General features: G+C 35.9%; 1 long non-coding RNA gene across 2 annotated transcripts in view; it reads left to right on the forward strand.

Annotated features, from left to right (window-relative positions):
- The window catches only part of LOC145529435 (uncharacterized), a 286,481-nt gene that overhangs the window by 44,568 nt on the left and 220,391 nt on the right, over positions 1 to 21,522 (forward strand). For both annotated transcript variants that reach the window (XR_014071224.1, XR_014071223.1), the window contains exon 2: positions 8,886 to 8,946. This is a non-coding gene — a long non-coding RNA (uncharacterized LOC145529435). The remainder of the gene's footprint in view (positions 1 to 8,885; positions 8,947 to 21,522) is intronic.

The raw sequence follows: 21,522 nt of genomic DNA on the forward strand, positions 1-21,522 counted from the left end.
CAAGAAAATTAGAGATACCAAAGGAACATTTCATGCAAAGATAGGCTCGATAAAGGACAGAAATGGTATGGACCTAACAGAAACAGAAGATATTAAGAAGAGGTGGCAAGAATACACTGAAGAACTGTACAAAAAAGATCTTCACGACCCAGATAATCACGATGGTGTGATCACTCACCTAGAGCCAGACATCCTGGAATGTGAAGTCAAGTGGGCCTTAGAAAGCATCACTACGAACAAAGCTAGTGCAGGTGACGGAATTCCAGTTGAGTTATTTCAAATCCTCAAAGGTGATGCTGTGAAAGTGCTGCACTCGATATGCCAGCAAATTTGGAAAACTCAGCAGTGGTCACAGGACTGGAAGAGGTCAGTCTTCATTCCAATCCCAAAGAAAGGCAATGCCAAAGAATGCTCAAACTACCGCACAGTTGCACTCATCTCACATGCTAGTAAAGTAATGCTCAAAATTCTCCAAGCCAGGCTTCAGCAATACGTGAACTGTGAACTTCCAGATGTTCAACCTGGTTTTAGAAAAGGCAGAGGAACCAGAGATCAAATTGCCAATATCTGCTGGAACATCGAAAAAGCAAGAGAGTTCCAGAAAAACATCTATTTCTGCTTTATTGACTATGCCAAAGCCTTTGTGTGGATCACAATAAACTGTGGAAAATTCTGAAAAAGATGGGAATACCAGACCATCTGACCTGTCTCTTGAGAAACCTGTATGCAGGTCAGGAAGCAACAGTTAGAACTGGACATGGAACAACAGACTGGTTCCAAATAGAAAAAGGAGTCCGTCAAGGCTATATATTGTCACCCTGCTTATTTAACTTATATGCAGAGTACATCATGAGAAATGCTGGGCTGGAAGAAACACAAGCTGGAATCAAGATTGCCGGGAGAAATATCAATAACCTCAGATATGCGGATGACACCACCCTTATGGCAGAAAGTGAAGAAGAACTAAAGAGCCTCTTGATGAAGGTGAAGGAGGAGAGTGAAAAAGTTGGCTTAAAGCTCAACGTTCAGAAAACTAAGATCATGGCCTCTGGTCCCATCACTTCATGGGAAATAGATGGGGAAACAGTGGCAACAGTGTCAGACTTTATTTTTCTGGGCTCCAAAATCACTGCTGATGGTGATTTCAGCCATGAAATTAAAAGACGCTTACTCCTTGGAAGGAAGGCTATGGCCAACCTAGATAGCGTATTTAAAAGCGGAGACAGTACTTTGCCAACAAAAGTACATCTAGTCAAGGCTATGGTTTTTCCAGTGATCATGTATGGATGTGAGAGTTGGACGGTGAAGAAAGCTGAGCGCCACAGAATTGATGCTTTTGAACTGTGGTGTTGGAGAAGACTCTTGAGAGTCCCTTGGACTGCAAGGAGATCCAATCAATCCATCCTAAAATAGATCAATCCTGGGTGTTCATTGGAAGGTCTGATGTTGAAGCTGAAACTCCAATACTTTGGCCACCTCATGCGAAGGGTTGACTCACTGGAAAAGACCCTAATGCTGGGTAGGATTGGGGGCGGGAGGAGAAGGCGACGACAGAGGATGAGATGGTGGGATAGCATCACTGACTCGATGGACATGGGTTTGGGTAGACTCCGGGAGTTGGTGTTGGACAGAGAGGCCTGGCGTGCTGCAATTCATGGAGTCGCAAACAGTCGGATACGACTGAACGACTGAACTGAACTGAACTGAACTGATAGCTTAGAAATAGACTTTTTGGCACTTAACTCTGTTTCCTTCAATCTTCTTTTTTCTCACCTATTAAAAATGCTCCTCCAATACCTAAGAGTTACATACATGAAGACCTTAGTTAGGGAATACCTCTTTAACACTCAAAAAATATTAATTTCTCCTTCTTCTCTCTTCTATAGATTTTACCAAACACTTACGCTTACTATTTGAGTCTTTGTTTCTGTCACTCAGCCACTATCTTCTCTTTGTTTTCTTACATTTCCTGCTTGTGTACTAACAGAATTTTGAGATATTTTATAGTTCCCTCAGAGATAAAAATATAAAAGAATTCTGTTAGGCCGCTACAAATAGGAAGACTTAAAAAAGTATACACTATTTTAAGTAAATTCTTTCAGTAGAAGTGAATTCACAACATGTCCTTGTGACTTTAATCTAACATAATTGATTATTGGTTGGCAAATTAGAGTGTCAGTTGGAAACTTGTACCCACGTAGAAATAAAAATAGATTTATATTTTCCAATAGGCTTCTGGCAAAAAATACTTAAAATGTTTTATGAATTTGAATATATGTTCAATAACATACAAAGCATAATTTAATTCTACGTATTTTATTAAAATATATCACATTGATCTGTCAGAGGTAAAAGTTACACTTTTTACTTTTTCTTCCTTGAAACCATGCAGTAGAAGCATATGGGCCATAAATTGACTAGAGTATCATTGAACGGTGTCAGTGGCTAGAGGGAATGACCTGCCCTTATCATTTTCAGACTCATGAGCAAATGGTTGGCAAATAAATTCTTGAGTAGGTCATTAAGATTTTCTGTGTGTTTGTTGCTCAGTCATGTCCAACTCTTTGTGACCCCATGGACTGTAGCCCACCAAGCTTCTCGCTCCGTGGAATTTTCCAGGCAAGAATACTAGAGTGTGTAACCATTTCCTTCTCCAGGAGATCTTCCTGACCCAGGGATTGAACCCAGGTCTCCTGCATTGCAGGTAAATTCTTTGCCGTCTGTGCCACCAGGGAATTTCTATCATTTTATTAATCTAAGGACTCAATCGACTCAACCTGGCATTAGAAATTCTACATAATTTGACTCCTAAATTCTTACACACTTCTTGCATGCCTCTGTGTATACCTAGCAGTAGATCATACTTACAGTTGATTCCCTCATTTCCTCTCTTTCCTCTATTCTTTGCTTAAGCTGTTCCTTCTGACTGAAATATGTATTGCTTCCTGTTGCTCATCTTGCCTGTCAAAGTCCTTTCTCTCCCTTAAAACTGATTTTGAATCCAGCATCTAGAGGAATACTTGATTCTTGTTTACTCTTGTCTGGATTTGAATTAACTGGTAGAAATTAGGGTTGTTGGTTCTGCTAGTGACTTCCCTGGTGGCTAGTGGAGAAAACATTCTTCTATAATGGGAGCTTATTAGAAAAATACTTTATAAAGTATAATAACATAATAAAACAATTCAGAAAATGAAGTACTTAACAAGAGTCAAGTTTTAATCATTCTTTATAGAATAATGTTGCATCTAAATGAAAGCTACAGCAATCTTTCCAATGAGAATGATATAGTGTGTGCGTTATTAGTCGCTCAGTTGTGTCCAACTCTTTGCAACCCCATAGACTGTAGCCCACCAGGCTTCTCTGTCCATGGGATTCTCTAAGCAAGAATACTGGAGTGAATTATTGTTCCCTTCTCCAGAGGATATTCCCAGCCCAGGGATCCAAGCCTGGTCTCCTGCATTGCAGGCAGATTCTTTACCATTTGTGCTACAGGGAAGTCCTGAGAATGGTATAAACCCAAAGGAAAACTGGAGCTACTAATCTCATTATAATTAAATTCAATCTTATACTTCCATTTGAAGTCATTAAAGTAACCTTGCTCCAAGATACAGCTATGTAGTACCAGTATTATTTCATTCTCCAACCGTTTATTTCTTAATATCCTTTTTAGGAAATGTATCTGATTGGGATGGTATTTTTTTTTCCCTCTAATATATGCTTTAATGAAGAGTTGAAAATATGCTTAAAATACCACTATAATAACAGTCATGTATGGATGTAAGAGGTGGACCATAAAGAAAGCTTAGTGCCAGAGAACTGATGCTTTTGAGCTGTGGTGTTGGAGAAGAATCTTGAGAGTCCCTTGGATAGTAAGGAGCTCAAACAGTCCATCTTAAAGGAAATTAGTCCTGAATATTCATTGGAAGGACTGATGCTAAAGCTGAAGCTCCAATACTTGGGCCACCTGATGTGAAGACCTGACTCATTTGAAAAGATCCTGATGCTGGGGAAAATTGAAGGTAGCAGGAGAAGGGAATGACAGAGGATGAGATGGTTGGATGGCATCACTGACTCAATGAACATGAGTCTGAGCAAGCTCGGGAGATGGTGAGGGGCAGGGAAGCCTGGAGTGTTGCAGTCCATGGGGTCGAAAAGAGATGGTTGTATATCATCAGCAACTCGATGGACATGAGTTTGAGCAAGCTCTGAGAGTTGGTGATGGACAGGGAAGCCTGGTGTGCTGCTGTTCTTGGGGTTGCAAAGAGCCGGACACAGCTGAGCCACTGAACTGAACAGTTAACTATTTCCAATTAAATTTCATGATGACAAAATAAAATAGATTTGATATTAGAGTAATGCCTTATTATATAAATTTTAAAATATTGGATTATACTTTAGACTCCTAAACCCAAAAAGCCTATTATAAAAAGAATTCTCTCATACTTTAGAAGTTCTCCCAAAATATTTTATTTTCTTATTTTGCACTGGATATTTCCATAGAAGATCAGGTCACTCAACTGGTAGTTCTTGAAGTCTGCTGTTATGTAGCTACGTATTGGCAAGAAGGAACATGAATTTTGTGAAAAGAGCATTTTGCTAATCAATATGTGTGTGTGTGTGTTTTAGATCTATTATGACTTTTGTTTCCTAACAGTGACCAGGCTAATACAACATAACTTGCAATATATTAGTTAAAATTATAATTTCATTTTGATCACACTTAATGAAATCTTTAAATGAATGATTAGCTATTATAACAAAACCTAAAACACAGAGAAATGTTATGCTAGAATGACTATATTGTACAGGACACAAACATGTAAATTGCATGTTTAGTATTCAAGTCATCTCAGGCACATTTGTGTTTATCATACACAAATTATTATACAGTATAAATGCAGAGTATCAGAAATGTTTTAGGTAATCTAGTTTCATAGGATAATAATTGCATAACTGCATATTTTTCATGTATTATTTCAATAAATATTTCTCAAATTCTAAAAGTAGTAGTGATAATAATTTAATAAATATATATTGACTGTTTTTATTGGGAGATTACTACTGGGCACTTACTGTATTCCAATTTTTAAAAAATTTTCACAGCAGCACTATAAAAGACAGTATTTTTATTCTCATTCTAAAGATAAGGAAAATGATATTAAGAAAGGAAAATAACTTGCTGAGGGTCTCACAGCTAGTAAATAAGAGAAACAGCCATTCCAGTCTGGCTCAGGGTAAAAAAGCCATTCTCTACTGCACCAACCAGTTCTGACAACATATAACATGCTTAAGATGGGTGTTATTTAATGTTTTAATGTGAGTTTTTTAAGTAAAACATCAATGATATTCCTATTGGCATAATGGAACAACATTGATACTCAGGTTTTCTAAAGGACTTTGTTGGTTTTGAAACAGATTCTGGGGAAAAGACGTCTTAATAAAATAAAGAAGGTATTTTCTCAGGAAAATTAAGTTCAAAATAGGAGTGTAATGGCCTACAAATCATTCTGCAAAAGATGTGTATTGAAAAATATTTAATTTGTAGTTCAATATCTCCCTCTGCTGTTAGAAAACACTAATGAAAATTGTTTAAGCATATATGTTTACTTAGATGTTTGACTGTCTTTATACACTTAAAACATCAGGATACATTAAAATTTTCATAAACTTTCTTTTATTCTGTATTGAAATTGTGATTCTTATATTAAAAATTCCATTCTTAACTCTTAGATATTAAACTGATAGTATTAATAATTTATATCAATTTGCTCTCCTGAAAGTTTATGTCTGTCATATAGATGTTTCAGGTATTCATTCTATCTAGCAAGTATTACAAATAAAAGAAGAATGCAAACTTTTTCTGTTATCCCAAATGATAAATGTTTGCATCCATACTAATTTGAATTGGAATACTGATTTTCTTCCATTATAAAATTAAAATTTAGGGAAAAATTTTCTATTTCAAAGATTTACAGGATAAGAAAATACTGTAACTAAACATATAATTTTTAAATAGCTACATAAATAAATTGATAGACTCTAAATATAATTTAAATAAAACTGGCTAATAATATAGAATAAGAATCACAAAGAAAAAACCAAGATCATATAAATATATTACATGATTACAAGCATTTTTCTTTCTGAAAGTATAACATAGATATTAAAAGGAATATAACTTTTTGTATTTTTGTTAAGTGTTTTATAAGCTATTTCCTAAAATTATGTTTGCCGTATGTAGTTGAATGGATAACATGTAATACTCTGCATGACAAATCAAACAAAACCAGAAATTTGAAGATTAAATAAGTAGAAAAATTAAGTAGTTTTATCAAAGAACAGAGATAATATAGCAATTAAATTGATCCAGATTGATCTAGGGGAAAAGAGCATAAAACTATTTGTAATCTGATGAATATGTTTCATAATGAAATTAATATTTATAGAAATACCTAATATAATGTTTTAACATAGTGAAAGCTAAACTATACCTGTTTGCTCCCATTTTTACATCTGGTTATGTAATCCTTGACCTCTTTGTAATAGTTTTGTTCCTTTGAGCCCAAGGGCCAAAAACTTTACCCACTCTTCCTTGGCTCCTTCCAGCAAGCTAACTATCTGCCAGGGATTCATCATGCCTTCCTTTGAAAGAAATAACTGCCTCACCATTTTCTTTTCCACTTAAATCTTCATTGTGATGGTATAGCTGTTATTCTACCATGCAGACCTCTAATAAGTATCTCTAATTTCTTCTTCAGCTATTCACTTCCTGAATCACATACTGTTCCTTGTCACAGTCACCAAATGCCTCATCTTTAATACATGAATTTAGGTATGAAACACTCTTTAGTGGTTTGATAGTTTAACACCCAGCATCCTGGAAAATAACCATACAAATCCAAAAAAAAACCCCAACAAAAATAATGAGAAAAAACTTGGTACATGCTGTTTGCCAAATTGTCTGGCATAAATATTCCCAGACCAACTAATTAAAAGATAATATTTTGAAATTATTGGGTGTAGAGTTATGAAAAGAAGCACAGAATCACACAATCAAGCCAATTCCAGCACAAAACTAATCTCTCTGACTACAGTCTACATTCCAGTCCCCCTCTTTGTTTAAATAGTAACATTACAGCTTATTTTAAACCCCAAATGAATTTCTAGTTAATTTTTATAGTCCAGTTTATCTTAATTTCCTATAATAAAAATAAATGTCTTGCTTGCATGCACTCCAGTGCAGTTATTTCTAGCCAGGAATCTGTCCTCTTCACAGTGATTAAAAGGTCCTATCTCTGTACACTGTGATAGTTACAAATTTTAAAGCCTTCAACTCCCTCACTTCTAGTTATGGAAATAGGGAAAAAGAGAATGTGAAAGATTGTCAGAGCAGTATAAGGCAGAAGTGGTATATATCATTTTCACTACATTACATTGGAGGTCTGGATAAACTAGATATTTGGTAGAAACTACAAGTCACTAGTTAGAGAAGGAAATGACAACCCACTCCAGTATTCTTGCCTGGAGAATCCCATGGACAAAGGAGCCTCGTGGGCTACAGACCATGGGGTCGCAAAAAGTCAGACTCGACTGAGTAGCTAAACAGCAACAGCAGCAGTCACGAGTACATTTTGTTTATTGCAACTGACTCTGATTTGTCTTTGAAAGTTGTTGTTCTTCAGTCACTAAGTCACGTCCGACTTATTGCAACCCCATGAACTGCAGCATGCCAGGCTTCCCTGTCCTTCACTACCTCCCAGAGTTTGCTCAAATTCATGGCCATTGACTCGGAGATGCTATCTAACCATATCATCCTTTGCTGCCCTCTTTTTTGTGTTCAATCTTTCCCAGCATCCAGTTCTTCGCCTGTGAGGTGGCTCTTTGCTTCAGGTGGCCAAAGTATTGGAGCTTTAGTTTTTAAATAACAGTGGTAATATTTTGTATTATCTTTGATTAATAATCACAGAACAGTTGTTGCTTTTTTTTTTTTCCTGATGAAACATGCCATGTTCCCATTTTACCTCAATTTGAGAGACTATATGATTAAATTCCCTTCGAGACCAGAAAAAAGAAAAAAAAAACTATGGAAAACTGTGTCTGTCATGAAAAAGAATGAGAAGGATGATGAGAAATATAAAAGGTAAAACATTAGGACCATAGATCTTTGCTGCTTTACCCCTCTTTTCTCAACTCATTGCTTATCCTTGAAGAAGGGTATATACGATAATCCAAATAAATACCAAATAACATAGAATGTGGAATCAACTAGTGATACTTTTCTGGATATGATGTGGAGGGAGTCATAAGTCCTTAAGACTTGCATCCATCCATGTAACTATATTGATAACTGTGGAAGGGTGATATAAGCCTAAGTAAACACTCATGTCTGAACTCTTTCTTGTAATTTTTAAGATATAATGAAGTTCTCAAGCACTTTAGGAGATGATTTATAGAAAATAGAAATTTAAAAAATGGTTGATTTGTAATTCGGGGACATAGTTTGATTTGAGAATTTAATACTCCACATAGAATTGATTTTTGTGCTGGCATTTATGGAAAAATGAGTCATAATATGGCTTGATTGTATGTATGTATTTGTGATAGTGGGATGCTTTTTGTGGAAAAAATGAAATATATATATGAGATTCTGATAATTGTAATTGTCATTACTAAACATTTGGAAGGAAACTAAGCTTGTGATCTATACCCAGTGAAGACTAGCTGCTTTTGCATATTCCATATCCTCACAACACCATGGTCAAGTGTATATGTAACTGAAGATTTATTCGTTTTTCTTCTTGAACTGAAGTAGTTGAAAACACATAATGAATCAGGCTACAAAACCTGCATGGTAAGCTTTTTCTTTTTTTTTCTTTTTTTTTTAGGTTAGCCTGTGTTGCACAATCCAAAAGAGATTTAAGATCCTGAGGACATGCCACCCCTCAGGTTAGTGTTTTTCTTTATGGGAAAGTTTTAAAATTAGAGGTATATGAAAGGAATTTTAGTAATAGAAATATATAGAGAAGGCTTTCTACTCCCAAGTTGACTTTGGAGAAGCTATGCACATGGTGTGTAAATGTGGATCATGTAACCCCCAAAACCTTGAGTAATGCGTAAGGTAACATGGGTTTCCCCAATCTGTGTTCAGGAGAAGACATCTTAGAATGGAAAAATTTGGGCATAGCAGACTAATTTGAGTGAAAGCTTTGAAATTTTACTCTTGCTTTATTTCCATTTTCACTTAAGAGTTTTGCCTGCTCATTTCTCCAAGATGCAAAAATTGGCAGCCTTAGCTGAGGGTGTTAGGTCTGGGTGGACATCAGATAACAGGTAAGCTGTTGAAAGTACAAATTGACTGGCCATCTGTCATCTGTCCCTCTGCACTCCCTGTCTTGTTTCTCCCAGGGAGTACACAGTACCTCCAATACCAGAAAAGTTGACCTGTGCACTAGCCACACAAGATTACTGATGATGGTTTTGTGGTTCCTGGCACTCTTCTGTCTGTGTATAAAACCTCTTCTCTCTCTAGATGAGTTACTAAATATCTTAAATTTTATTTAAAGTTACTTATTCTTATTTATTTGGGACTGCTTCACGTTTAGGAACCCAAATTGGAAAAAAAAAAAAAGGATGTTGAGCTTCTTTGTATCTCTACATAGAACCCCGCTTACTCTGTCACCATTTGCATGCATCTGAAAACAGTAGGGTCTGTGTGCCACCCCATTCACATACAGAGACCATATTGTTTTTGGTTGGATGCAAATTGGGATTGGCCTAGTAAAGAGAGGTCACTTCCCTGGTGGCTCGGATGGTAAAGAATTTGCCTGTGATGCAGGAGACCTGGGTTCAATCCCTGGGTTGGGAAGATCCCCTGGAGAGGAAAGAGGAACCTACTCCAGGATTCTTGCCTGGAGAATCCCATGGACGGTGGAGCCTGGTGGGCTATAGTCCGTAAGGTCGCAATGAGTTGGACACAATTGAGCAACTAACATTTTCATTTTCATTTTCACTGGTAGGAAAGGCAGGACTTCATTGATGCTAAGTGATCTGTTATTCCTCTGGCATTTTCAGATGCTTAAAGCTGACCCTTTAACTTGAGGTGCAAATTGTGACTTATTTTATGTTCCTGCTCTACTACACTCTCTGTGATTTGGAAAATTGTGTTTCTCCAGCTTCCTACTTCTGTTTCTTCCTCTTGCAGTTTCTTTCTGAGGTCTCTTCTGGTCTTATGCTTCCAAGAAAGTTTTGAGGACAAAGAACTTTTAAAATGGCTACAGACCTCCTAGTTTCCTCTTGGCAGAACATTTGGTTCATGGCAACTCTTGGAGATATTTCCTTGAAAGATTGTGGACATTCTAGTCATTGTTCATGGAGTTATTTTCTCTTACTCTGTCATTAGAGACCTGTTTTTTTATAGTCTTCAACTTGCATTTCTAGGTTTGTGTTTGGCCCATGTCCATCACTTCAAAATCAGGGGGCACACGTTATGAGTTGTTTTCTTGAGCCCCTTCTCAGCACAAATTAGAAAAAAATACATTGTGTATTTCTCCTTTCCATGAGAATTACTAAAATGCCACAGAATTACAACATTTTCCAAAGAAGTTATCTCTCCCTTCAGAATAATGTTTATACCTGAAGGCTTATGACGACTCTAGTCTCAAAACAGATTTCTGCACCTTTATTGTTTGTCAAAATGGACAGGGGTTTGGGTGGACTCCGGGAGTTGGTGATGGGCAGAGAGGCCTGGTATGCTGCGGTTCATGGGGTCACAAAGAGTCGGACTGAGCGACTGAGCTGAACTGAACTGATTGTTTGTCTTACGTATGTTAAGTACCACCTTGTTTTGGGTATGGGGATCCTTGCCAAATATTTACTTATCATGGTGCTCTGATACCTCAGCCAAAAGTAATTTGGAACAAGTCACATTTTAACCTGTGTTACTATATTAAAATTAAATGATAATGTGATATCATCTAAGAACTTTAACTCAATTTTTATACCTGAGCTCCAATTAAATATCAGTTTGATTTGATGTGCATTCTTTTGTCAAGTAAATACTTGTCTGTGTTATTTATATGTCATTTTAGCTCCAGAAGGTATAGATGAAATTCTACAGCAGAAATAAGTGTGATAGAATGTATAGGAGATACAGAATGGGGAAAAAGCAGACTTAAAACCAAAAAAATATCTGACAGGTAAAAAAGAGAAGATAGGGAAGGACATGTCCTAGTCAAATCTGTCATGACCTTCTTCTGAGCATGGAGGGATGTATTAAAAACTTTAAATGGAAATCCAAAGGCCAGAGTCTTTTGCTTTCATCTCTGTTGGGGGCTGTAGGAAAAGATGATATTTCTCTTAAAATCACGTGACTGCAACAGTAGATTCCTGCATGATGGCTTCTAAAAAGCTAAACAGAACCAACTATCTCATTAAAAACCAATGTAGAAATAGAATAGGTGAGATAATCCATGACAAGAATCAAAGGGAATCCAGTGGATTAATCATATATTTAAGTCTTACTCTCCCCATTGGCACAGATTGCATAACCCTTCCCTATACAGATAGATGCCTTCTTGGAAAGGAAGAGGTAGAGAAAATCTATAAGATTGAGCTTGTATATCTGTTATAAATAAAGAAAGCAACTTAGGTGATACAATTTTATTTAATACTTCTTGATGTGAACAGTCTTCTTTTGGGAAACTGCAAAATGCGGCTTAAGGCAGGAAGTTTTTATAGAACAAAGAATGAAGACAAAGAAAGGGAAAATAGGAAATACCTGATTGGCTGAGGGCACACATTCAGTCTTATTTGCAGTGAGAAAGCCTAGATTTGGCTTGATGTTTGGGGATGGCACCCTGGATATACTATTCTGATCAAGCAGAGCATTTAGAGGGACACAAGTTAGCTAAGTTTTGGTTATATATTTAAATCAATGCTTAATTTTCTTTAAGCCAGTTAAGTGGTGCTCTTTATAAATTCATTTTGGTAATACTAACTGAAGGTAGAAAAATATACATCTATAACATAGGAATGTAGGCATATATAAACACACAGACATGAACAGAGGTATTACAACTTTCCTTCTAATATTTTAGCCATGGGAAAAATCCAGTAATGCAAAAGCCACCAGGTTACAAAAGAACAGTTGTATTTAAATTGAGTTTCTGCCAGGTAGAATAAGTAATGGTTACCTGTTCAGATGTTATAAACTTTTTTTCTAATATTTGTGGAGAAGACGTCAAAGATTTTTCATTTGCTTAGTTTCTGAATAGATTTCTCTCTGGATTTTTTTCTTCTGAAGTTTGTCCTTTGAAGAAATGTCTTTTAGTTCCTAGAGAAGAATTGCATCTCAAAGACACAAAGAAAGAATGAAAGTTCCTTTAAGAAGGACCTTTGTTTCTGGAGCACAGAATTTTTACAATACATTCAAGGAGAGGTTTTAGGATTGAGAAAAAAAACTGGCAGGTTTTTTTCTATTCTTCCAGTCTCAGTTTTTCAGACAAGCTACACAAGTTGTCTGCAATTTGTAGGACAGATGTTTTTAACTCTCAAAGAATTGGGTTGCAACCCAAATTGCATTTTCCTCAATTTTCTTCTTTACATCGGAGAGAAGTCCTTCAACTAAGATAGAAATCAGATAATACCTACATTCTGGATTAGAGTTGCTTGCTGTTGGAATGTTTCCCTCTGGGTTAATAGTTTCATTTTTTCTTAGAGAAGAAGGCCTAAAAAAAAATCTGTCAAGTTTTAATATCAGCTTCTAATTTGGCCAGCTTTAGCTGGGACAACCAACAAATATTCCTGGCAGTACTGAATGACCCAATAAATGAGAGAGATGTCCTTAAACAGGATGCAAAAGATACTACCCTTCCAAGATGTAGAGCCACTTCCAAAGATAGCCAAAAAGACTTAAACCTGAGAACTAACAGGAGTCCATGGGACCTACACTGCAAATAAAGCACGATTCACATTCCTGTCAGGCCATACGTAATTACAGTTGGTGCCAAACCCACATTTCTTTTCTTGTCATGTCTTTGGATCCCCAACCAGAAGGTTGAGGTGCCTGCATTTGCAAGAACTGACAGTCTTGAGTGTCCCAGGTTGGCAGAAAGCCAAGCCACCTTCTCAGGACACAAAATGAAACAAACAAGAAATCTTTTTAGCCTTCCCTGGAATGGAATATTTATCCCTGGGAGAGAGAAGAATCAATAACCAATACTAGGCAATGTGAAATTTTATCTTCTTCTCTCAACTGGACACTACAGAGACTCGAGAGAGCTGACTTTGGTAAAACTCACTCTTTGCTGTCATCTGCAAGTTTTCTTAGGATCCCATTTTAGGATCTCCAAAGTGAGATGGGTTTAAAGTAAGGAATGTAGCCCCAGTAACTAACAGAATTTGGCACGGTTTTTCATCAGTGTTAATATTAGCTTCTCCTTAATTGTTTAAAGGAACAACTGGTAGCAGAGAATCCCTTTGAGTTCTGTTAACCCTGGGAGATGTTCATATGGGGCTTCCTACAAAGGTAGATTGGCAGCGTTTGAGTTGGTATTTGACGCAAGTTTCAAGGACAGTCTTTTTTCCCCCCAATGTCCTAGTTGATTGAAAATAAGACACTATATTTTTATGCTTGTGCTTGGATGGTAGACCCCTGTGAGGGTGAAGTAGGGGGAGGTGCAGGTATTTTGTTTCCTGCTTTGTAGCTGCTGCTGTTATGAAACTTCTGTTTCCAGTCTGTGATTTCTTCAGAGAGGAAAGTAGAAGGATAGAGAGGAGTAGTGGGAATCATGATAGTGTTATAGTCTCTTATTTTCGGTATCTCTTGTGTCTTTAACTTTGCACCAATCTTTTATGTGAACCTTTCAGCTAAGCTGTTTTGGAAATTTGAAGTCTTTTGGAAGCTTCTGAATGTCAATGAAAATAAGTATCCCATTCAGTTTGATTTGAGGGGAGGCTTGCTTGCAAGTGCACTTCTTAAATGATTGGTCTTGTCTAATTGGAACATTCCCATCACAGCCATTGTAATATGTGTACATCAGAAGTTAGTATGGAGAATGAAGGGCATGGATACTTGGTGATGTTTGTTCCATTACTTCAATCCCTTGTAGTTACAGGTTTACATAAAGGGAATTTCAAGTTTTCTAATTATGTATGTTGAAGTAAGTATGTCTCTTGAAGAACTTGAGTTTTGTCTTTGGTAGACAGAAATGTATGCCTATGTCAGGATGGAATAAATATATATACCAGGACTGGAAAGCAGATGTGATAAAAATGAAAAGTCCTTATGATGCACTGAATACTTTCAACCTGATGAGTCCTTTAAGTTTGCTTTGGGGGATGCTAAATTTGTGCTTATGTGCATGGAGGAATTATGGGCAAAATCAGAAGATGCTGTTTTCAAGGAAATTTCCATCAGATAAAGTTTTGGGTGGCAAGTTTACAAGTCTTACTGTTGTTTTTGCTTGTTTATTAAAATGTGACAAAGTGTGGGCCAGAAGGGAAAGGTACTCATTTCTAAATACAATACAGAGATCCTCTGGAGCTCAGATAGCAAAGGCACAGTCAACATGAGAAGAGCACCCCCCTGATTATAATGACATTACCTCAAAGTAATTGAGAAGGCAATAAAAATGTGAAGCTGCAAAAAGGAGAAATACATGTAAGACGGACATGATCAGATGGGCTTGTGGGTGTCAGAGATGGATGCTGAGAGATGCTGTACAAACCAGTAGAGACATGCTGGGGGATATTATGGTGGCCTGAGATTGAAAAGGAACACTGACTGACTTGTTTTAACCTACAGGTTGGTAAAATTTAGGAATATTTAAATTGTAGTGTGTATCTTTAGTTTAGGTTTGTTTGATCATGGCTCTTGGTTTTGGATATTTGATTTATTACTAAAAAGCCCCAAGTTAAATTATTTACTGCAACCATCTAATTATTGATATTGCATTTTATCTAATTGGAATGGGTGTCCTATAAGAGCATTCTATTTAGAGGTGATGTATACATATACAAACTGTCTTATTTTAAAGTGAACAAAATATGAAACTATGTGGTTTCTTAACATGGTAAATTTAATTCATATGGAAATTGATTTGTATGGAATTATTCCAAATGAAATTTACAAGGTTTTGTTCTGTTATGTTAATTATTATTTATTGGTTATTATTATCTTATTTAAAATACTTGTGGAGCTACAATTTTATAATACCATTCATAATACTAGTTTTAGCATGACATTTTGCATAACAAGTGGTAGGGCTATTAAGGCACTAAATACATAGACCTTCTTTTTCTTTAAATATTTCTTAAATATTTCAGTAAAATTTGTTATCTGTTATTATTATTGTCTTAATAATGTTAAATTCATAAATGTATCAGGTAACAAATGCTAAAATATTTAAATCTATTGAATTCTATTATTTAAATATTAATAGTTTTTTTAAATAAAATATAATATTGCAAGTACTGCCATCTGCTGTAAAAGAGCTATCATAGACATGAGATAACAATGTGGTAATGGTTCTATAATTAATTGAAGAGAATATTGTACAGGAATTCCAAGTTATCCCAAAACTTATATAAATTTAGAAAATAAATCATTGAGATAAAATATTTTTTAAATGTTTCAGTATTTAATTTGTAAAATATATCAATTCACCAATAGCTTTTGACTATAAAAATAGTCTGTCACTTCCTAACAACTTTCAATATATTGCACTGTGTCTTCTGAAGAATTAGAGCGGTCAGTTTTTCTATATCATCAGATCAAGAAATGGATGTCTTATAACAATGCCTGATATCACCAGTTTTGCTTGCTTCACAGGCTATAGGTGATCACAAGTAGAATTTTGAAGTTAAGTTACTGGTAGAAAAATCTTATTTATCTGAATTACACAAGTCCCAAGATTTATGTATTTTTGAATTTGGAGAAAAGAATACATCTAGGAGAATAGAAATTGAGATTACTAATGACCTATGGCTATGTACAATTTTTCTTAAATTTTAAAGTCACTATAATAATAATTTCATAGAAATATGTCTGAAATAGCTTATAAACTTCTTATTTTAATGTTTTAAAGTATTATTTGAGATAATGCTTTAAAAAAAGATTCTAATTAAAAGCTGTATATCAATATCAACAATCATAACAGCACATATGATACTTTTCCAGCAGATGGCAACACTGAAAATCTCCAAAATAATCTTAAAAGGTATTTAAATAGTCATGACAAAAATCAGGAAGTAATGTAATATTTTAATTAAGTAAAAACTAGCACAAATTAAATTGCTCCATGTTTTCTTTTAGTTGGTTGATGAAAATATGATTTTCATTTCCCAGAGATTTTACCAGAAGTCTTTATTAAATACATCGGATGAATCTGATGGCTAAAAATTGAATTCATTATTTATTAAACATTAATCTATCTGCTAATGTTTACATGATATTACAGTAAAGCCATCTATCATAAAAGGTAGAAATTTCTCAGCAACTTTAGAAGAAATAAAATTCTTAAAATTCTTAAAATACACCAAAGTAACACAATAGAAAAGGTTTACCAAAGTCCTAATAAATTATCTCAGAACCTAATTTTCAAATAGAACAGGGACCACAGACTAAACTTGTTTAATTTGTCAACTAAATTTGACAAATTTGTTTAACAGAGAAGTGGGAACACTATTAATTTAGTGTTCTTAGTGGAACTTAGAAACTTAGTAACTCAGTGGAACTTAAAAACACTATTTTAAGTAAATGGAGCCACTGAAACCATAAAGCCAATGCAAAATTGTGAATTGAATGTATGATACAAAATGCTACAGAGAGACATGAGAATTTTGGAAAGCACAAAAAGAATATAACTTGTTTCATCTATTGAGACACTTTAGAATTTAATAGGACAATGTGATAATTGAGGCAAGATGACATAAAACATGAGAAAGGATTAATTTCTAATATATTTCTGATGAAATTTAGAATTATTGTGGAAGAGCCATGGAAGATTTTGTGGTCTGTATGGCCTAGAGAACCCACAGAAAGTTAGTACTAAAATAGGAGGTAAATACCGTAAAGGGGTTACAAGACAAGGAAATATGAATGGTAAATGTCTAAGGTAGTTTTAATATGTTTATTATATAGATTACTTTTCCCATGGAGGAATGCACATGATTACACTCCTGTGAGACATTGCAAGTATAGAATCAATATAGAAAAATAAAATTAAATATGATTAGAGTAAATGGAGATGGCTAAAAGTATTATTGGCAGTGTGAGTTGGATCTCACGATGCAATGCCTTAAAGACCTTTTCAGAACATGGCGATTCTAGCAGTTTTGGAGTAGAGAGATTGAAGATAAGGAGAAAGACTAGAGATATAGGCAACATTTCCATGTAACGTTAACTAGACCTTAAATTAGATTGATAGTAATAGAATATAAAAACAGATAAGAGATACTGACATATACAGAGAAACATTGCTTTAGAAAGTGGTGGGAAATTAAAGTAGAGGGACAAGGGAAATTATGAAATCCATAATTGATCACAGCTTTAAATCTACTACATTTGCTCATCTTGAAGGTTTGTGTTTTGTTGGCATTAACAAAAGATAATTGTAATGAGGAAAAATAAAACGTGTTGAAGAAGATTCATAGTTGTTATGCATATCTAAAGTTACCCTGACAAAAATTAGAGAAGAAAACAGACTGTGAGATTAGAAAAATATGAACATTTTTCAGGCCTCTTCTGGGTAAATACTATCAAAAAGTACATGAGTAAGCACAGAGGTAGTGCATATATGGATGGAGAACCACCTATTGAAGAAACATGACCGCTGACATGAGTGAGGGGGATTTGCGTGTCAACTGTCAATTGCATGTATCTTTAGAAAGTGTGAACAAGAGTTTAGGAGATTATGGGGACAGACTGTCTGAAAGTATCAGCATGAATTCAGTGCACAGAACAAAAACCATTAGATTTTTAAAGCAGAAAAGAATTTAATACAGAAAATGAGAAGATATTCCAGTTGTGCTTCTGGTTCTGTTACCACACAGTTGCAGCACCTGTGAGCAGATTTAGGAGGATGTCTCCGTTACTTCACAATATGAATGTCTCAACCTTCTTCAGTCACCAAAAGGGCAGTAAGAATATGGTCTCTGTGTTACTTAATCATCCAAATCTCCTTTCAGTGCATCTCATTGGAACCCACTTTATATGCAGAATCTTAGCTGCGAAGGAAATGGCAACCCACTCCAGTATTCTTGCCTGGAGAATCCCAGGGACGGCGGAGCCTGGTGGGCTGCAGTCTATGAGGTTGCACAGAGTCGGACACGACTGAAGCGACTTAGCAGCAGCAGCAGCAGCTGCGAAGGAGTATGGTTTAGTTTCTCATAATCTGTGATTCTGGGTGCTCATAGAAGGAGATGCTGAGTGCCCAGAAATGTGAGTGAGGAAGAAAGAGTAGGAAAGGATTTTGGTTGATGGAATAAATGTGACAATGAGAATTTAGATCTGAACCTAGTTGTAATGCTAATATTGAGAGTTACTCTGAGTTTCAGTTGAAAATATTGTGGCAACACTAAGACATGAAAAAAATTGCACACAAGAATAATATGTGACTACTCAAGAGTTGCATCTTTTCTTATTGCCAGAAACATACTTTTCAGCATTTTATAAATAATGATGTTTGGAGCATCTTCAGTGACCTCAAACATATGAACTCTGGCATGAGAATATACATATGTACTCCAATAATACAGTTCATAAAAGGGGGGATAATTGTCCCCTCAAGACATTTTAGACAAAAAGAATATGTAGCTGAAAATAGTAAACCATTTATGACTTGAAAATTTTGGAATATTCACAGATTATTTCAAAAGCTTTGTTGAGTTGAAATCAAACTGACTTGAGAACCAGCTAACATAGGCTTTTCCTTTGTAAAATCACAATCTGTGTAATTGTGGATATTTCACTTAATATACCTAAGCTTTTTTTTTTTTTTAATATGTCTGTGTCCTCAGTCACTCAGTCGTGCCTGACTCTTCGGGACCCCATGGACTGTAGCCTGCCAAGCTCCTCTGTCCATGGGATTCTCCAGGCAAGAAAACTGGAATCGGTTGCCATTTCTTCCTCCAAGGGATCTTTCTGACCCAGGAATTGAACCTGTGTTTTCTGTGTCTTCTGCATTGACAGGTGGATTATTTACCACTGACACACCTCAGGAGGATACTAAGGTCAAAGGAAGGGATTTTCCTAATGTTTAAATAAATCTTTGAAGAGTCAAGAGGCATATCCAAGTCAGTCTGATGTTCAGGTCTGCACTTTCTTAACAGCCATGTTAGATTGCCCCCTGCAGGATAATTTATGGTTGAGATTTGCCCAAGACAAATTATTTCCAGTAAGTTATTCTCAGTAAGGAAGTCTCCAACAAGTGGAGAAAAAGACATTGGAATCAATTTTAAGGTAACTAGTCCTCTACAGATACAAGGCAGTATCATGCAGTGGTTAAAAGAGGAACTAGAATGCAGGCAAAATTATGTAACCTTGAAATACTATTCACTCTGCGAGTTGCTTTATCTATAAATTGGGATAATAAAACACCTGTCTTTTGATTTGTTATGAATGTTTGATTAAATTTAAGTTGACTCACCTGTAGGTCATAGAAGAGAGACTGATGTCTGATACACTTACTAGATATTTTACTATTTTAGAGGATTTATTTCCTCTTAGCACAATAGAGTTATTTAAAAAAAAAAAAAAACGATGGGGCTAGGTATCATTTACCTGCCTACCTTCCCATTTTTTAAAAAAAGAAAAAAAACTTAATGTAGCACTTTTCTTTTACCAGTGGTACAAAGAATACTTTAAGTCTCCAGTCATTTGTTTCTGCCATAACGAATGCTTAGCTCGATGAAAGAGTATGTGTTACAATTAGAATCAGGTTTATAATTCCATGATCATGTTTAGATGTTAAGTTTGACATATCTCATATGTGGTATGCTCATATTTTTTGCTTTCTATTACACATGCATTTCACTGAAAAAAATATTTCACAGGATTATCATTGATAAAAACAAAAATTAAATATTTTTATTTAGAATATCTAATTCTGTCCACGTTTTAAAAGAGTTGTTCAATTGCTAAGTTTTGTCCAGCTCTTTCAACCCCAGGGACTAGAGCATGCCAGGCTTCCCTGTCCTTCACTATCTCCTGGAATTGACTCATACTCATGTCCATTGAGTGTGTGATGCCATCTAACCATCTCTTCCTCTGCCATCCCCTTCTCCTCTTGTCCTCAGTCTTTCCCAGCATCAAGGTCTTTTCCAATGAGTGGCTCTTCTCATCAGGTGGCCAAAGTATTGGAGCTTCAGCTTTAGAATCAGTCCTTTCAAAGCATATTCAGGGTTGGTTTCCTTTTGTATTGACTGATTTGATCTCCTTACTATCCAAGGTATTCTTGAGTGTCTTATCCAGCGCTACAGTTAGAAAGCATCAATTCTTCGGTGCTCACCATTTTTTATGGTCCAGCTCTCACATCAATACATACTGCGGCTGCTGCTGCTAAGTCGCTTCAGTCGTGTCCAACTCTATGCGACCCCATAGACAGCAGCCCACCAGGCTCCTCTGTCCACAGGATTCTCTAGGCAAGAATACTGGAGTGGGTTGCCATTTCCTTCTCCAATCCATACACGAGTACTGGAAAAACCACAGCTTTGACTATACAAATCTTTGTCAGCCAAGTGATGTCTCTGCTTTTTAATATGCTGTCTAGGTGTGTCATAGCTTTTCTTCCAAAGAGCAAGTGTTTTTTAATTTCATGGCTGTAGTCACCATCTGCAGTGATTTCGGAGCCCCAGAAAATAGTCTGTCACTGTTTCCATTTTTTTCCCCATCTGTTTGCCATGAAATGTTGGGACCAGATGCCATGATCTCAGTTTTTTGGATGTTGAGTTTTAAGCCAGCCTTTTCACTCATCTCTTTCACCTTCATCAAGAGATTCTTTAGTTTCTCCTCACTGTCTGCCATTAGGGTCATATCATCTACATACCAAAGGTTATTGATATTTCTTATGGCAATCTTGATGCCAGCTTGTGATTCATCCAGCCTGGCATTTTGCATGATGTCCTCCACATATAAGTTAAATAAGCAGATTTAGGGAACATTCCTAAACATTAGAATTCTGACTGACCCACTCTAAGTCCTGTAAATTCAAATAATGCAAATATCAGTCTTCAACAGAGTGAAATCTTTGTTGTGAAGCACCTCGATGGCTCTCGGAATTGTATTTCACATGCAACATCTTTCTCTTCACTGACTACCAAGTGCCAGTGCTGAATATTTTCTTGGCTTGGTTATGCCTTCATGCTCTTCCCTAACAATAGCATCTATCGAGGTCTTTGCTAGAGATATTTTTATTTTCTCTGAACTGTGATTTTCCAAAGCTTGACAATTTGGGATCTTCACTTGAATGGCAAGTGATAGGATGACTGCATCACAGATAATGAGGACTGTAATTTATCTGGGGG

Source organism: Giraffa tippelskirchi, chromosome 12 (assembly GCF_054371585.1).
Source record: "Giraffa tippelskirchi isolate mGirTip1 chromosome 12, T2T-mGirTip1v1.2.pri, whole genome shotgun sequence".
Taxonomy (NCBI): Eukaryota; Metazoa; Chordata; class Mammalia; order Artiodactyla; family Giraffidae; genus Giraffa; species Giraffa tippelskirchi.